General features: G+C 34.3%; 1 pseudogene; it reads right to left on the bottom strand.

The window, feature by feature from the left end:
* Nucleotides 1-2,015: 2,015 nt before the first annotated feature.
* LOC129509730 (MICOS complex subunit MIC26-like) lies at nucleotides 2,016-2,585 on the bottom strand (annotated as a pseudogene).
* Between the last annotated feature and the right edge of the window lie 17,374 nt (nucleotides 2,586-19,959).

The raw sequence follows: 19,959 nt of genomic DNA, 5'->3' as shown, positions 1-19,959 counted from the left end.
TGGGTGTTTGGAGACTGTGAAGATGCAATGATCAGCAATACACTTGGTCTCGTATCACTGAGCCTATAAATTATATCTGGAAATTGGAAAAACACTTACTACCACACATTTGTGGTGTTATGTTTTTAGAACAGCTTCACAGCAAAATTGTGGGGAAGGCACAGGTATTTCCAATACATCTCCTGCTCCACATATGTAGAGACAACGTCATTACCAACATCACTGAAGAGACAATACATTGACTACAATTAATGAAACTACATTGACACAATATAATCAAAGTTAATCATTTGCATTACCACTCTCTCCATTTTACATTTTAGAATTTCGACAAATATATAATGACATATATCTATCATTATAGTTTCATAAAAAGATTTTGCCCTAAAAGTCCTCTGTGTTTCCCCTTTCCATCCCTCTGCCCTCCCCAACCTAACACAGGTAATCACTGAACTTTTTACTGTCTCCATAATTTTGCCTTTTCTAAAGTATCATATAGTTGGAATCAAATTGTATGTAGTTTTTCTAGATTGGCTATTTCACTTAGTGATATGCATTCAAAGTTCCTCTAGGTCTTTTCATGACTTGATAATTCATTTCTTTTTAGCGCTGAATAATATTCCATTGGCTGGTTATACCACTGATTGTTTTTTCATCTACTAAATGACATCTTGGTGGCTTCTGAGTTTTGGTAATTATAAAGAAAGCTACTATAAACATTCATGTGCAAGTTTTTATGTGTATATAAGTTCTCAACTCCTTTGGGTAAATACCAAGGAGTGCAATTGCCAAATAAAATGGTAAGGGTATGTTTAGTTTTGTAAGACATTTGCCAAAATATTTTCCAAAGTGCCAGTACCATTTTGCATCCCAATCGGTATATAATGAATGAGAGTTCCTGGTGCTTCACATCCTCCTAGCATTTGGTGTTAGTGTTCTAGATTTTGGGCATTCTAACAGGTATACAGTAGTAGCTCACTGTTTTTGCTTTATCGTGATGACATATGAAGCACATCTTTTCAAATGCTTATTTGTCAGCTGAATATCTTCTTTGGTGAAGTGTCTTTTAAGGTCTTTAGTCCACATTTTAATCAGGGTGTTTTCTTCTTGTTGAGTTTTAAAGGTTCTTTGCATATTTGGGATAGCATTCCTTTTTCAGATGTGTACTTTGTCAATATTTTCTGTGTCTTTTTTTTTGTATTTTTCTTGGCATCTTCTTTCATCTTCTTGCCATCTTCTTGGCATTTTCTTTCATACATTTTAAATTTTTACAAAGTCCAGCTTCTCAATTATTTCTATCATGGATATTTCTTTGATGTTATATTTAATAAAACAATCATCATTCTCAAGGTCATGTAGGTTTTATCCTATGTCATGTCATCTGCAAACAAATAGAGTTTCATTTCTTACCAATCTGTATAGCTTCTATTTCTTCTTATTGACTTACTGCATCAATTAGAACTTCTAGAGTACAATGATGAAAGAAGAATTGCAAGGAATATTCTTGCCTTGTTCAGGATCATGGAGAGAAAGCTTCTAGTTTCTCATGATTAAGCAGAGTGTTAGCTGTAAATGTTTTATATATATTCTTTCTCAAGTTGAGGAAGTTCCCTCTATATTTTGTTTGTGGTATTATTTTTATTAATAAAACTTAAAGTTGTAGAAATAAAAGTTAAAACATAGAGATAAAATGCTTTATAACTAACACCATTTTAATATGTCAGGTTTATATTTCTTTTCTTTTAATTCAGAGTTTTAATTATGTATATAAATAGCAACATGAGAACCAGGAGTTCTAATGCTGGACATTATCTCTAGTTGAAAGGATTTCCGATTAGTCCACTTGTAGTATGGTATCACCCAAGATAACAAAGAAGCGTAGTATGGTTTTTCCTGAAGAAGAAAGCCAATTTACTACATTCAGTACTGACTTCTCTACTGTTTTCCTGTAGAAAATGCATGGAGTTTCCAATGTTTACCTATAACTGATTAAAATGGGCAGAGCATGGAACATTCTACTTATTTCCAGGTGAATTCTTCACATTTCCTGGCTTTTGAAAGTTCTCCTTCCACTCATCTTCTATGACTATGTATCCTCGTAAACCCCAGTCATATAATTTCTCCCCACTGACCTGGCTTGTTGTGGATAATAAAGAGAGACAGGTAGTCCCATGAACCCAGGTGGATACACCAGCTTCTTTATTTTTGACCCTCTAGCCAAAAGAAGTCCAACAATACCAGCAAAACCAGTCTTGGCAAAAATCCAGGAGGTGTATTTTGGAGATATTCATAGATGTCCAACCCCCACTGAACCAAGCTCTGCACCTCGGGCTTTGTTTGTGAGTACTTTTCCTGAATACCGACTTGTATATGGCTCGCAATAATGTGGGAGATGTGAAATGCTTTCTTCAAGCTGGGTCCTTGGCTTCTCCACATATTTAGATTGACCCTCAGGAACCAAGTAGAGTGAAAGCTCATTAACCTTCACAGAAGTTTTGTGACGTGAGTCCCTATTAGGTGACTTTCAAGGTGAGCAGACTCAGGCTGGCTGGCCCCACAGACCCCCGAATTACCTTGAACAACATTTGCTGGCAGAGACGGCTCCGGCGGGAATATGTCAGGTTTATATTTCGATGTTTTAATTATGTATTAATACTCTTGAATTTTCACTGTTCATGCTGTATTTCATTTCTACCTCAGTAATTATGGGATATTATCTATCATATATATGTGTCTCATTCTCCCATATGTCAGTCTCTTTCCTCTTACATATATATAAAATCCACTTAAATTCAACTGTTTTGAAACCAGATTGTACAAATGTTCAACCAGAAAGGAAAAGAAGTTATAGAAAGCATTACAATAACTTAACTGATAATTTTACAAAAGAGAAGTTAAGGAAAGCAATTTTACTAAATTAAGTTGAAGAAAATAATATATATCTTCCAATCTATATTATTTATCATGTGCATTCTCTTATTTCTTAAGACCCCTTCAGATGACTTCTAACTATAAGTTATGTATTTAGAATACTTTCAAACAAAGCTTTTTATCATGGAGGAAAATTTCTTCTCCAAATAGATTACTATTATCTGTAATCATACTGTTTTGTTAGTAATTTCAAGTGTGAGTTTTTCTAGTATTTTATACAAAATTAGAATTGGAAAAGCAGGGGAGCTAAGATGATGTATACTAGGAGGACCCTACACTCATCTAGTCCGTATAACACAACCAGTTAACTATCATTCTGAATACCCATAAAATCGCCCTGAGGACTGATAGAACAAACTGCACAACTAGAGGGACAGAAGAGGCCACATTACAAAAGGTAGGAAATGTGGAGATGTGGTTTAGAGGACAAATAGATTCTGGGTGTGTGGAGGGGAGGAAGCCCTGATCCCAGACAAAGGCAAGAGAGAGTGGAAAGCACACAGAAATGCATAAGAAGAACACTTGCCCAAAGCCATTTGCTAGGAAAACTAGAGAGGCTGATTTTTCTGAGTTTTCACAAGCAACAAGGCTCAAAGACTGGAGGTTTTTTTTTTTTTTTAACTTTTTATTTATTTATTTTTATTTTTTAATTTCTTTTTATTGGAGTTCAATTTGCCAACATATAGCATAACACCCAGTCCTCATCCCATCAAGTGTCCCCCTCAGTGCCCATCACCCAGTCACCCCTACCCCCCACCACCTCCCCTTCCACCACCCCTAGTTCGTTTCCCAGAGTTAGGAGTCTTTCATGTTCTGTCTCCCTCACTGATATTTTCACTCATTTTCTCTCTTTTCCCCTTTATTTCCTTTCATTATTTTTTATATTCCCCAAATGAAGAGACCATATAATGTTTGTCCTTCTCCGATTGACTTATTTCACTCAGCATAATACCCTCCAGGTCCATCCACATCGAAGCAAATGGTGGGTATTTGTCATTTCTAATGGCTGAGTAATATTCCATTGTATACATAAACCACATCTTCTTTATCCATTCATCTTTCGATGGACACCAAGGCTCCTTCCACAGTTTGGCTATTGTGGCCATTGCTGCTAGAAACATCGGGGTGCAGGTGTCCCGGCGTTTCACTGCATCTGTATCTTTGGGGTAAATCCCCAGCAGTGCAAGATGGCAGAAGAGTAAGACTAGAGTTTTAAAGGTGGACAGGGCTTGGCTGGGTTAGAGCCCCGAGGGCACTGCCCTACTTCTATAGAGAACGCAGGCAAGCGACACTGGGTGTGACCTGAGGAGAGCCTAAAGGCTTCCAAGGGAAACATCATTCACTTTTCTTGAGGCACATCTGTGAGAGTTGGCAATTTGCAGACACCACTCCCCTGACAAAAAGCCAGTGGGTGCCATTTCCTCGCCTGCTCCTTGGCATAGGTGCAGAACCATCTACCCACAGTGGCTAGTCCAGACACTGGCTACCCAGCCAGGTTATACTTACATTATTATTACAATTACTTTCAAGTGAAAAAATTCTACCAAGGTATTTCCAATTGTAGGTGTCATTGATTATTGTTTGATCTTTGCACTAAATACTGTGGCTCTGTTTACTGAATTCAACATCAATCTTGGTTAATTCTTGTATTATATATCTAGTGAATCATGTCTCTATTTCAAGAATGAAATATTCTAGATAACTCCCACCCATTGGTGTTTTTAATATTGTCTCTTCTCATCTTTTCCATTGTCTTCTGGTTTCTTTTCAGATGTATGTTTTTTCTTTTTACCATCTGTCCTCCATACCTCCTAATTTCTTTTCTATTTCCAATCTCCCTTACTCCATGTGTTACGATTGATTCCCTTTCCATACTCAAATTCATTAAATCTCCAGTCAAATGGAGATTTGATCTTTTAGCCTTTGTCATACTATGTTCAAGATTTCTGCTTTGTACATCACTACTTGTGGTTCCCTTATATTTTTTTTTAGTATTAAATTTTTGTTAGAGAACTACTCATATAGTTAGATAATAGCACTCTTGGTCTGAATTATCCATTTTGTTAACTTTTGCCTAGTTGCCTGTATGTGTTGAAAAATTCCTGTTTCAGTGCTCATTGTGAATGACTGAATTTCTTTTCCTTTTTCTCTTAATGTTTAAATGGATAGCTCTGCAGTGACTCAGCTCACCCATAGACTCAGAGTTTATAGATTATAATTAAATTTATATTAGTGGTTCTGATATATTGGTCTATGAATAATTTACAGTTCTCACATCTGGGTCAAAATATGACAGACTCTTTCCTGGTTAACTGGAGGACTGGTTTCCTCCCAATTGCTTATCTAGTGTGATGAAAATTTTAGCTTGTTGAAGAGCCTAAAGTCAAGTTGTCTAGCTTTACTCAGGGAATATTTTGTCTGGTGACTTAAATTTTCTGCTTGGTTTCCAGTGCAAAAAAAATCCGTTTGCATTCTTGTTGATAAAAAATTTTAACATTATTTACATGGCATTCTGCAGGTTTTAAAAATTATCCATTGTATCTTGTATTTATGACGGATAAATGGAAAGACTCCCACATGTATTTTTTCTGACATTTTAAAAAATTTCTAAATTTCATTCAAGTATACCAAGTTTACTATGTGTTTAGAATTCACTAAGATATATTCATACATTTTCACCTTTTCCATTAAAAAGTATTATCACTTTAGGTACTCAAAAGTTATATAATTTTATATAACTTATTAATAGATGTCATAAAGCCTTCTAGTGGCTGCACATTCATCACTCTATCATTTAGCACTTCCTTATTACAATAAATATCTTAACAAATATCAAACACCATAAATAAGTTGACTTCAGACAAATGGTATTACAATTTTAAATTTTGGGGATCAGTCTGGTTCTGTTTATGGCTTCACAATTATATCACATTCCTTTCCTCATGTAGTATCAATTTGCACTTGGCTGAATTTCAATATTCTGTTTATAGATTTTCTGGAAAGTTGCTACTAAATTATCCCAAGCTTAAAAGTAATATGATATTTTTATTTGCCCTTCTATTCAAAACCAAGATATTGAGAACACTGTCTCAATATCATTTACTCAGTTCTTTATGTTAACCTGACAACATTTTTTCTTTTCTTATAATTTATGTTAAAAATGATACATGGCCTATAGTAATTGGTATAATCTCTCTTTTCTAGTATTTAAAATAATTTATAATAATTATTTCTTTTAAAAACTTCCTGCCACATTAGAGATCTGTAATTTTCCAGGTTGACTCACACAGTTCAGTATATGTAATAGGCATAGAAAAAAAAACTGAAATCATACAAACAACACAAGTATAAAAGTGACACCTACACATACATTTCTTACTTTATTTCACGCAGTTTGAACTTACGGGGTCGGGACTAATATTTGACCTGTTTTAACAGATAAGAAAATTGTAGGTGTGAGAGGTAAAGATTTGCTCACAATTTAAAGCAAATAAGTTACTAAGTCATTAAAAGAACTCAAATCTTTTGGCAAAAATTCAATTAGTATTCTTTCCATAACTGTACAGTCTCTGTTAAAATGAGTGCAATCTTAGCAGACACCTTGGAATTTGTTATTTGTCTTACTTGACTCTCTCCAAGATTCTATCTACTATCCCGAAGTTTATGATTGAATGTTGACTCTTCTGATTTATGATATGGGCGTATTGTGATAACTAGTAGTTTCTTGACTTTGAAATTACTAATGCTCAAAGTTCCATTTTTTGGAAACCTTAGTGAAAAATAAAATGTCAACTAATCTTTCTGTCTATGCAAGCAGTTTTGTGGAAGAATGTTCACTCATTCATCATTCACTTTAAAAACATTTTTGAATGCCTTGTGTTTGCCAGGTAGTATGTTCAATGGCTGGGGATACAGAGGATGAGAAGCAAGAGTTCTTGCTTCATGGAAAGTAATTTTTATGGTCAATATAACTATATCAATATGTATGGAATAATGTAAGTAAATAATACCAGTAAATACAGTAAAGGTAATGGTAGACAAATATACATGGCACATTGGGATTATAGGATAGTTGATATGCAAGAATTCCTACAAATATCAGAGATGTAGGATGTTCTATAAAATTGAAGTGAGACTTGCATTGAAAATACAAATGTGCCTCACAGACAAGGACAGGAATTTCACTTGGTCCCAGCAATATATACGTGATATACACTGAAAGAGAATCATATATTCTGAGAACTACACACAGTTCTTTATCTTGATTCAACAACATTGTTCAGAACTGGGTAGTTGAAAATAATATTTTGTAGCTAATGGATTTAACATCCTACCCAGGTATACATGTTTGCCAAAGTATGTTCCTCTCCAGTTCAGTAGGATGATGAGAGGTATGGCATGAATAAAAATATCCCTTGTTTGGGCAGCTCTGGTGGCCTGGTGGTTTAGTGCCGCCTTCAGCCCAGGGCGTGATCCTGGAGATCCGGGATCAAGTCCCACGTCGGGCTCCCTGCATGGAGCCTGCTTCTCCCTCTGCCTGTGTCTCTGCCAATCTCAATCTCTCTCTCTTTCTCTCTCTCTCTCTCTCTCTCTCTCTCTCTCTCTCGTGTCTCATGAATAAATAAATAAAATCTTTTAAAAAATATCCCTTGTTCAAATACGTTTGGATCAAAACTTAAAACAGATTCATTTAGTAAGACTCTCTCATATTGATGCATATGTTGAATCTCAAAGAGGAAGTGTTTCTCATACTTAGTAACAGATTTAATTTTTACAAAATAGTGGAATGAATAACACATGCATCCCCACAGCTGCCCTCTTACTCAGGCTTGCACCCTCACACACTCATGTTTATTCATGTTCAGGCACATTCACACTCACTGGGCAAGAATCACAACTTTCCCTGCGCCCCCACCACATACACACAGATATTTCTTCTTTCTCTGCCTCTCTCACTCTCCACCATCTCTCTCTCTCTTCCTCCCTCTCAGCCCTACAGCCAAACAACATACATAAATATCCAAAATTCACACTTTTAAACTCTTCTCACAAAACTTATAATTTGTATATTAGAAAAATGTTTTGAGTTTCACGTTATTATATAATCTGTAAACGTTTCAAGTTATTATATAATCTGTAAACTTACATTAACTGATAACACTTGAAATTAGTAAAATGCATGTCATGCCATACAGAAGCACATCAGGTTTCAATGTTTTCTTTTTATATTGAACTATATAATCTAATACTAATAAAATATTCATGCATAATAAATTTTGGTGAAAACGTAACAATAATTTTCATTAGGAAATATTAACTGGACTTTAACCCTAAGGTTTTTCTAAGAAGAGATTGTTTACTCTGGTGCTATTTCTTCAGTTTATCACTTACGAAGGCAAAACACTCTCCATCTACATATATATAAATTCCTGTTCAACAACAAAGTAAGTAAAATAAAGCTTTTAAACAGTATGTTTGAATTTTGGCTGACTAGGAACTGGTAATATATTCCATTTTGCTCTTTTAGTATTTAAGTTGCTGCAAAACTGCATAAATCTTCCTCTATTTTATCTTCCACTATAAAAGAACCACTTGCTATAACTGAGAATTGCTTGTGCTGTAGAATATAGTAAAATATTAAATATTTTATAAGTACTTTAATATTGAAAAGAAATGTATTAATTTATAAACCTGAAATACTTCAGAATCATTATGACATACTTTACACTTAAACTTAAATAACATTTATTTACATTTTCTGCTTATATAACAATATATGCTAGGCATGGAGGGACTGCAATCCCGAGAAATATATAATAAAAGCCAACTATATTACTATCTTCCAGGGATATTTACTATTGAAGTTTTGATGTTTGTTATTAGTTATCTTCCCACGCCTACACACACACACACACACACACACACACACACACACATTAAATACTGAATATTTACGTACATTTTTTAGAATACTGTGTGTCACATAATATATATGGTTATCATTTCCTGAGGTTGTTAATTTTTCTAAAATACAGATTCAATGTAATTTTTTCTGGCAATGTCAAAGGTCTGTGCACAATGATAGAAATACTCAAACTCCTGTTCTTGAGAGAACGGCTAAATTTTAGCAGATCAAGTTTGGCTCTAGGATTACCCCCTGCAACATGCTGGTATGCAGAACATGGGGTTAGCTGTTAAATGTTAAAATAAAATCAATCATCAAATGCTAAAGTAAAAGAAATAGGTTGACAATGTATGGAAAGGAGGAACACCTAAGGATTTTAGGGGGAACATGCCACTGTATTTTTACCTCCATTTTAGCTTCTTTCAAAAAAAGTAGTTTAACTGATAAATTAAACAGCAAAATATTCTTTGGACTATTTTTTCCCCCATTAACTTAAGCCTGGTTATCCTCTTTTTCTATTTTTCCTTTCCTGTAATTAGGTGAATAATTCAGAGTAGAAGTACTCTTTGCACCTGGAAGATTGAGATTCAGAGAGGAATACATAGAAAAACACAGAAAGATTCCTCCTGGCTTAAACTATGATCTCCACATTTTCTTTTACCAGGTAGATGTACAATGGTTACTTGTCCCTTAATTTATCAATGTAAAATGCAGAAGTTGCTAACTCTTGTTAACGATTCTTTGTACACAGTCATCTTCATGAACGTTGATAGAGAAAAATATTCACCAAAAGTCTATCCCAAATTGGTAATGACCAACTCTTAGATACCTTGAGGTATGGAAAAATAAAAGGCCTAAGAATTATCTTTAGACTCAAATAGGTGAATTATCCATAAAATAATATCACTATCAATATTACATAATCACATTCACAACACAGAGGAAGCAACTGTATAAAATCCATTTGGATGTGCTAAAAGTGTCCCTCTGGGCAATTGCCATGTTCCATCTTTGTCATTATTTTCAGAATTATATTAGACATAATTGATGTATGAACTGGCCATATCATCTGTTAAGTTAGAAAAAATTTCCCTAGTGGTTATTTCTTTAATATCCTATCAAATCTATTCCTGTTGTTAAAGGTTGTCTCATGAGAATTTTAGAAAATATCCATGAAATTATCTGATGCTACTAGATTTTTCCAGGTGCTATCCTCATGGATTTTACAACCCAATCATTTCCAGTACTTTCTTCAAATTGGGACAGATACCATGCATATATGTTGAGATATTTGAATTTCTCTACAGATTTCTTCCGCTGTTTTATACGATACCCTTTTAATAAGGGCTTTATCGAAGCAGCCTTGGCTGCATGATGATCTGTGCAAGGTGAAAAACGTCAGATGTTTTTATTTAATAAGAACTGATGTGATACCTTTATAAACACATTGATTTTATAAAATCTGAAGATGATATGCTTACTTTATCCCAGCTAGCAACTGTGCTGAGGCAAGGAGAATATGTTTTGGCACTCGGATAAAGGGACAGGTTATGATGAGCAATGGGTTCTTGAGGTATGCTATGTTGTTGAGTTAATGTTCCTAAAACAAGACCTAAATATTCATACACATAAAATATAGTTAAATAATAATTGAGGACAACCTAATCTGAAAGATGATAAATTCTGCTCCAAATTTATACTTACAACCATAGATTCTTTTTTTTTTAAGATTTTATTTATTTATTCATGAAACACAAAGAGAGAGACAGAGACACAGACAGAGGGAGAAGCAGGCTCCACGCAGGGAGCCCGATGTGGGACTCAATCCCGGGATTTAGGATCATGCCCCGGGCTGAAGGCAGGCGCCAAACTGCTGAGCCACCCAGGGATCCCAATCATAGATTCTTTTCAGTAGGGGTTCTCTAATTCATATTTAATTACTGGGTTATTTTTTAAGACATTCACAATGTATGGATATAAATATCAAGGTCAGTTTGAACTTGTGAGGACACAAAAATCTGAACTTCTATTAACAGTCTTCCTGCAGAACATTTTATGGCCATTCCATTTGTAAATTAGTTCACTATTAAACCTACAGAGGTGTGTCACAGAAAATAAAGGAGTATTTTTCAGTAGTGGTCTTGAATATACTTAAGGACATGTGAAAGAACTTAGTATTGGCAAACATTCCCACTTCACCAGTGGTTTTAGCATTTTATATACTGATGCAGTAATGGCAGGGTAGAAGGGCAATTATGCCAAAGATAAAGCTGTATTTTGTGCATCTATTTTTATGGAAAATTTTCTTTGGGAATTTAGAGGATGTATACAAAATTGTTAAGGGCCAAGATCTCCTACAGAGTGGCATTATTTTACAAATTTTTAACATCTGTCTTCCTGTTTTTTAATAGTGAACATTAGCTTTGCCAATGACCTTTCTTCTTGTAATCTCTACAGGTGTCTGCTTGTAATCTCTATAGGTGTCCATATCCAGAGATTTCTAGTTTTTAGAGGACAGCAGAGAAATCAATCCACTGTTCTTTCAGAGAAAAGTAAGTAATTTTACTTGAAGTGTCAAGTTTGCTTTTTTTTTTTCTTTTCTTTTCTTTCTTTCTTTTTTTTTTTTTTACTTTTTAGTGCTTATCACTCAATGAAGATCTTCTCACTTAGCAATTACCTACTCTAACTTAATTTTCCAATTGAATCTCCTTTTCAGATCTGAGCCCATTTACAAAAACAAAACAAAACCAACCAAACAAAAAAACAGTGTTTCCTCACTTTGGATATTGGATATTTAGAGCATTATTTGAAATATTCCTGGGTTACCTTCCCTGAAGGTTCCTCTTACCTTCCCCAGAATTTTGAATCTTTTCTAATCTGTCCTTAAGGAAAAGTCCTGAAACAGTTTATGTAGATCATTTAGTTTCAAGGTTTTGGTTTTGGTTTGGGTTTTCTTTCTTTCTTTTTTTTTTTTTTTTGGCCTTTTTTCAAGGCCAAAAACTATTTGTATAAAAACCCTAAAGTAACAAAACTCAATAAAGACAGCTCAGTTAAATAATTCAGAGCTGAGATTGCTATTGAAACATTTATTGGGCAGTAAGAACATCTGAATTTGGGCCAACGTACTTAGTGATCATGTCTGCATGTCCAAAGTTTCTACAGAATGCTTCCAAGTGATAGTCTTCAAAGTAATCTTGATGGAAGCTTCAATTATTGAAGATTCAGTATCAGAAACAAAAAAAATGTGCTTATAAATTGCCAATGAAGGAACATATGGTTTTAAAACACTATCTGAGAAAAGTATCTTTTTATTTTACTTAGGGTTAAAAGAAATGTATAGGTCAAGTACTTCCTTTCAGAAGACTGGGGCTGTCTGTCACAATTACTCATGAAAAGTTTTGATTGATTATGGTTTAAATTGATTATTTACAGGTTTAAAACTAGTCTCAGTGATTGCAAGTTGTTATGTTTAAAGAACAAGTTATCCTCTCCTTTTAAGAACCCGTAAGAACATCTAAGACTATGAAGTGAATTAGAGATGGCACTATAATGGTCAATTACAGATAGCCACAGAATTATTTTGATTATTGTAATTTATTGAAATTTGTCTACCTAAAAGAGTTAAATCACATATAGCTATCGCTAGAGTGATTCAGTCCTTCATTCCTCCACATGGATGTTAGGAGTAAATGACCAAAGACCCTTTCAAGAAGGTTCAGTCAGAAAACGACTTGATAGTTGTGTGTATGCACATGTGCATATTCATGTTCTGAATATTGTACAAGACTACTGTGATTTACATTATATTACATAATGTCTGACCACAGACTGCCTTGATTATCTTTGCCCAGGAATTTGTGGGATACCTTGCTTAGTCGTATTATAACTAATGAGGAAATTAAAACTCTATTCTTATTCAGTGCATCCTTACCTAAGAAGATTAAGCTGGTAATTCACTCTACCATTTAAAACACACCCTGCTCTAGGTTCTCTGTCTCAGTAAAATGAACCACAACACATAATCAGGCCAAAAGAAGTAACAAAACCAGGGCTCCTCGATTTTCTTATATTTCAAATTATACACAAGTCCTGATGGTTCTGCTTTCAAATAACGTTAATAATTTCCATCACTGCCACACTTCCTTGCCTAGTCCACTGGAACAGTTTCCTGTTTCTCACTATCCACCTGCTTCCTGTTCCCCCACTGCGTTCTTATTCAGCATCCACTTATTTTTTTTATTTTTTTTTTTATTTATTTATGACAGTCACAGAGAGATAGAGAGAGGCAGAAACACAGGCAGAGGGAGAAGCAGGCTCCATGCACCGGGAGCCCGACGTGGGATTCGATCCCGGGTCTCCAGGATCGCGCCCTGGGCCAAAGGCAGGCGCCAAACCGCTGCGCCACCCAGGGATCCCCAGCATCCACTTATTTTTTTAACATAAATCTAATTTGTCGCTCTTCTAGTCAAATCTCCAATGGTCCCTTTAGCAATTCCACTTAGAATATAATTAAAAGCAATTCCAGCTAATAGCAATTTCTCCATTCTTATCTCCTGCTACTCCCTCATTTCACTCCTTGTACACACCACTTTAACTATCAACACAAAGTCTTTACACTTGCCAGTTTCTCAGAAATATGCATCTCAATAGATCTACAGGGCTTACTTCATTTTATTCATGTCTTTTTAAAGCCACCAACATAAAAGAGTCATTCCTATATACTCTATTCCCCCATCTTGTTTTCCTTTTTAAAATATTACTACCATATATTTATTTGAAGATTTTATTTATTCATGAGAGACAGAGAGAGAGAGAGAGAATGAGAGAGAGAGAGAGAGAGAGAGAGACAGTCAGAGGGAGAAGCAGACTCCTTGCAGGGGGCCCCACGTGGAACTCGATCCTGGGTCTCCAGGATCAGGCCCTGGGCTGAAGGCTGTGCTAAACCACTGAGCCACCCAGGCTGCCTTTATATTTATTTATTTTTTTTTTATTAATTCTATGTCTCATTAAAGAAGTTTTTTCCTTTTGTGTTGTTGCATCCTCAGAACAAGTCAAAATTAGACATGCAGTAACTCTTTAATAATGCATTGTGTGAACTAAAGTAAGCATTGATCACTGAATAGCTTATTCTAGGTCTTCAAGTGGAAGACAGTACAGAGTTTAGATATGTGCTGTCCCTTCTTTCTGCTACAACACCCATTAAATAGAACTCTAGCTCTTTATTTCAAAGGGCTGGTGTTGAGCACACACATCAAGCTGAATCATGGAAATGAACCAAGAAGGGTCTTAATGAACTGATGTAAAATCCATTCTGAAACCACATTCTGCTAATAGGGATTTTTCTATCCATCTGCTTGAGTCATTTATACTCTCTGATGAACAAAAAACAAACAAACAAACAAACAAACAAACAAACAAAATAGAGCTTGAAAGTCCTGAATACATTCTCCTAATAAATAATTTTTCAAACTCAGGTATAATGCTAGTCACTGGTGAGCAATCATGGTAAACTTCTTCAATTGTGCGAGCACATTTAGTTCCACAATAACTACTTAACTTATTTTTCCTCAGCTAAGGAACTATATGCAAATGAAGAACAAATAAAGATAAAAATATAAAAAGTTGGCTTTTTTGCTTAGCTTTTAGTTCAAAACATTTATATTAATCCTGTATCGTTACTCTTCAATTATTCATGGGAAAACACCAAATACTTAGATTGTTTTGTTAAAAAATAAACAGGCATCCTTTGGGGATGCAAAGTGTGTCTTTTGCCATTACTTTCAAAGAGCAATACTTTTTTTAAAGACTTTTTTTGGCATGCAGAAACTTTAGCATACATTCCCAGATTAATGTTGTTCACTCACTGGTAGGTAATTGTGATTTCTGTTTAAGCTATTATTAAAATAAATATCCAACAGCCTAAAAATCATTCAAACTAGCTTCACAATAAAATTCCTTCAAAAATCAAAATAAGGAAGTGAATAAAAATTCAGTTCACTTCAACAGGATTATAATTATTTTCCTTTTGCCAGCTCCAACTGTATCTAATCATTTTCTCTTTTTTAAAAAAATTTCCCTTTTATAAGTGTCTAGGTACTCTTTCATTTCAAGGATAATTACATTTTTTTTGCCTTTGATATATGGCTTGCAAAAATTTTCTTCTATACTATAGAATGACTTTTCGTTTTCCTGTTTCTTTTTGTGTGCATGATCTTCTAAGTTTGATGCCATCACATTTGTTGATTTTCTTTTGCTGTTTGTGCTTTTGGCGTTATTCAAAGAAAATCACTGCCAAGGCCAATGTTGGGGAGATTCTTTTTTTTTAAGATTTTATTTATTTAGGGATCCCTGGGTGGCGCAGCGGTTTGGCACCTGCCTTTGGCCCAGGGCGTGATCCTGGAGACCCGGGATCGAATCCCACATCGGGCTCCCGGTGCATGGAGCCTGCTTCTCCCTCTGCCTGTGTCTCTGCGCCTCTCTCTCTCTCTGTGACTATCATAAATAAATAAAAAAAAATTTAAAAAAATTAAAAAAAAAAAAGATTTTATTTATTTATTCATGAGAGACACACAGAGAGAGGCAGAGACATAGGCAGAGGGAGAAGCAGGCTCCATGCGGGGAGCTTGATGTGGGACTCCATCCCAGGACTAGATCCTGGGACTCCAGGATCATGCCCTGGGCCCAAGGCAGACAGACGCTCAACCATTGAGCCACCCAGGCATCCTAGAGGAGATTCTTCCTTACATTTTCTTCTAGGAGTTTTACAGTATCAGTAAAATAATGAATGCTATTTCAATGTCTTTGATTCATTTTGACTTCTTTTTTTGTGAGTGTTGTACGACAGGGATCTAATTTCATTGTTCTGCATATGTTTATCTAGTTTTCCCAATATCATTAATGCAAATTGATTTACCTACTATGGAAAACAATAAGGGGGTTTTCAAAAACCTAAACATAGATCGAACATATGACCCACCAGTTCATATCTGGGTATATACCCAAAGGAAGTAAAATCAGGATCTCAAAGAGATGCATGTACTCCCATGTTAACTGTATCATAATTCACGATAGCCAAGGTATGGAAGTGTCCCTCAGCAGATGAATGGATAAAGAAGAATGGATAGAGTGGAATACGTGCACGCATACACACACATACACACACACACACTGGAATACTAGTTAGCAACGAGAAAGGAGGACATTCTATCATTTGCAATAGCATGGATAGACCTTGGCATTTTATGCTAAGTAAGACAAGTCAAACAGAAAACTGTATGTTATCATTTATATGTGAAATCTAGAACAGCCCAAGTCATAGAAACAGTAAAATGATGGTTACAAGGGAATGGAGGGCTAAGGGGTAGGTGGTTATAAGGGAATGGGGGAGTAGATGGTTAGGAGCAAAAAGGGGTTAGGGGGCTACCCTCATTTAAGGGTAAACATTTACAATGAGTAGTAAATAAGCCTTAGAGATCTATTACATAGTATAGTGAATGCAGACAACAATATTATAATCAACAAACTTGCTATGAGACTAGAACTTAATTTGTTCCAACTACTAAAAAATTGATAGTTATTAAATGTAATAAAGTTGCCAATTATTACTACAATGGAAATCATATTATAGTATATAAATGTAAGGAATTAACATGTATATGTTAAATTTATACAATTATATATTAAATATACTTCAATTAAAAAAGATAATTAAGGTATCCCTGGGTGCTCAGTGGTTTAGCGCCTGCCTTCGGCCCAGGTCATGATGCCAGCTGGAGTCCCGGGATCGAGTCCCACATCAGGCTCCTGTATGGAGCCTGCTTCTCTCTCTGCCTGTGTCTCTGCTCTCTCTCTCTCTGTGTCTATCATGAATAAATAAATAGAATCTTTAAAAAAATAAAATTATAAAAAGATAATTAAGCAGATGACAGGAAAGTATTTATGTACTGAAGTACGGACCATGGGAAGAATATTTGTGTTTGTGAATAATTAGATGGAAATAATCTCCAATCAAGTCATCATGATAATTTACTTAAGGATTATTTATTAATATAAAATTTTAGGCAGTAGTCACCCACAATTTCTTGTTCAGAAAAATGGATCCTTTTTGAGTTTCTCTGGGAGCGGAATCCATGATGGTTTTCATGTCTCCCATTGTGTTTCATACAATTGAATGAGCATTATCAGTGCTGTGCTTGAGAGGGCCCAAATAGGGCTAAGAGAGGTGATTCTGTGTATCTCTTCCTGACTCCACTTTCAGTGACGTCATGATAATAGCTTGGTATTCACCATGATGGGATTCCTTAAGTCATGTAATTTGGAAAATATTACAGATCAGAGTTTTTGTTTTTGCTTTCTTGTGAGAGAGTATGTAATTTACTAACACACTACTACCGTTGGTAAATAAAATTATATTGAATAAAGATTTGAATAAATTTTATTTATTTATTTCAGAATGTCTGTTAAAATATTTCACTTTCAAAGTCTTTGGACTTTAATAGAATCTAGAAAAATACAGATGGTTTTGGAATTAATTTGAGGTGACCAATACATTTCATGAATTATAAATGGTTCCTATTCTAAATTTCACATTTCTGTATATGTAATAACTCGGCATATCACAGTTCCATAAACTTCATGAATAAGTGATATAAGCCATTTATTCTTTAGTATGACTAAAACTAAAATGGATTTTTCAATGTTTGGAAATCTATTCTAGCTTAAGAATGCTCATTTTACATCTCAGAATTTTTACATTTCTAAATTTTGAAATACTTCCATAGGCAAGTATTACTAAAGGGTCTCAATTATATTTTTATGTACTACAGTCAGAACCAAAGTAAGTAATCTTCTTTTAGGTAGTAAAATATTTTCTAGTATCTAGCTATAATTGATAACCCCATTTTTGAATATGAGAGCAAATTATATGCCTTCCTAATCTAATATGAAGAAGAAAATGTTTGTATTTTCAGTTGTGTCAATACGTGAAACAGAATTCTTAAATGTTTTGATAAAATGTCTTTTTAGATTCATCTGTCAGGAATAAATAAAAGATTGACATATTTCCAATTCCAATCTAAATTTCTGAAATCCTTCATTTTAATACTGAGTATGGAAGTGTTGAAACTCTATATTGTACACCTGAAACTATTGCAACACTGTATGCTAACTATACTGGCATTTTAAAAAAGTTGAAGTGATGCATTATTGAATAATTGTTAAAAGTATGAACTTAGACTCTGCCGCTTACTTCCTCTGACTTAAGTTCCCCATCTACACTATCCTCAATAGTAATATGAGAATAATCATAGCACAAAACTCATAAGAGAACCTAATGAAGATTAAATGAGAAAATAAATATAAGATTATATATAAGATAACTTAGAACAATATCTGGCACATTAATTAGTGGGCACCAAATTTTTCAGATTTTTTTCTTCCCATTCCTTATTTAATTTCACTTATTCATTCTTTCAAGACATGCTAAAGTGACAGCTCTGTGATAATCCATGTCATGGAAATTGGTATCGATGAGGAAAAATTTAATAAAGATTTAGAAGAATTTTAATTATTAGAAAAGAGAAACCGAGCTGAGCATTATTAAGCAGCTAAATTGCATTCATACATGTTATTGTTAGTACTTTGTGCCATCAAGTTCTTTATGCTTTGTATTTGCTAAATAGTTTATTTCCATTTTGAAGCACTTCCCCAGCCACACATTGCCACCTCTCCTCTCTGACTCTTCAATAGGTTTATAAGTCAATACTCCCAAAGAGATCTCCTACTATTAAAATTAATAATGACAAACACTCTGCAAGATGGATAAGTTCAGGGAACTTGCCACAAATAGGCTTCAAGTTTTGTTTTAAAACCACTATTAAAAAAATACGATTCATTTTGGTTTTAATTATTATTATTTTTTCTATTTTAAATTTATAAGAGTAAATTAAAAATAATTGTGGCTTTCAAAATGAGGAGTTTATCTTTGACTCACTTAAAAATGGAAAAAAAAATCAGCAGTTTTGCATTATTTTAAGATACCCATAATTTAAATTCCGTTTTTCAATTCCTTTTGGTATGGAGTATTATGTGACTGAGACACTGCAGTGACAAATGGAAGGGTATAATGAAAGAACAGGAAATAAAAATTAAAATCATGAAAATAAAATTGATGATGGTAATCAGCTCACTGAAAATTATCTAAAGAAACAAATTTCACCCTCCATTAGCTTTAGTACATACCGAGAGAGGAGATACAGGATGTGATTTCTTTCTCCTTTAGAGGCTGTATTCCAGGAACATTATTTGTTAGTTTACAGGACTTTCATGCAGTAGCACATTTTACCCACTAACTTCTGTAAGGAGCTAAACAACAAGAAGTTCAGAATATCCAGTTATAATAATAAACATGATTAGTAAGATTACAGAAAAGAATGAAGAGGAGTCAGAGATGTTTGCCTCTGCTCTGCCAAGCCAGCCTGTTGATCAGATGTTGAAAGGAACTTATTATAATTAAATCAATGGTGTGAACAAACTCATTTGTGTAATTCTGCGTTAATAATTTAACCAATTGGGAAAAAAATAATTTAACCAATTGGAATTAAATCCATTTGAGTTTGATATTTGAGGATTACTTTATAGAAAATATGAAGATATTTTAAGGAAATTAGTGTGTAAGTTTAGTTGTTAAATATTTTATTATTTGGATACCTAGAACTTTGCCACCACAGCATTTGAGGGTCCACAGAGTAGCTGACATATGAACATCATTACTATATCACATTGCTCAGAAAAGATAAAAGGATTCCTTTGGTAAATATAATGAATTAGTCCCAACATTTTATTTAAATGTTGAAAGTTAAAAAGCATTTTTTTGGTTAGAAGCAGTAATTTTCACTCCTCTGGAAATCTGTTAACTCACACTATATTACACTTATTTTCATCAAACATTTTTCGCAGTAATTAAAATGTCATTATTAAATTAATCCAGGCTTTCAGTTGAAGAGTGTATATAGCATTATTGCATAGGCTATTACTAGATCACTGAGAATGTTCAGGATGTCTGGTGAACACTGAAGCTTTTGGTTAAGAAAAGCAAATCAGAAATATAGAACCAAAGTATGTAG

This window comes from Nyctereutes procyonoides, unplaced genomic scaffold (genome assembly GCF_905146905.1).
Source record: "Nyctereutes procyonoides isolate TBG_1078 unplaced genomic scaffold, NYPRO_anot_genome, whole genome shotgun sequence".
Classification (NCBI taxonomy): Eukaryota; Metazoa; Chordata; class Mammalia; order Carnivora; family Canidae; genus Nyctereutes; species Nyctereutes procyonoides.
Note: the sequence above shows the minus strand (reverse complement) of the source record. Positions and strands in the feature narration are given on the sequence as shown.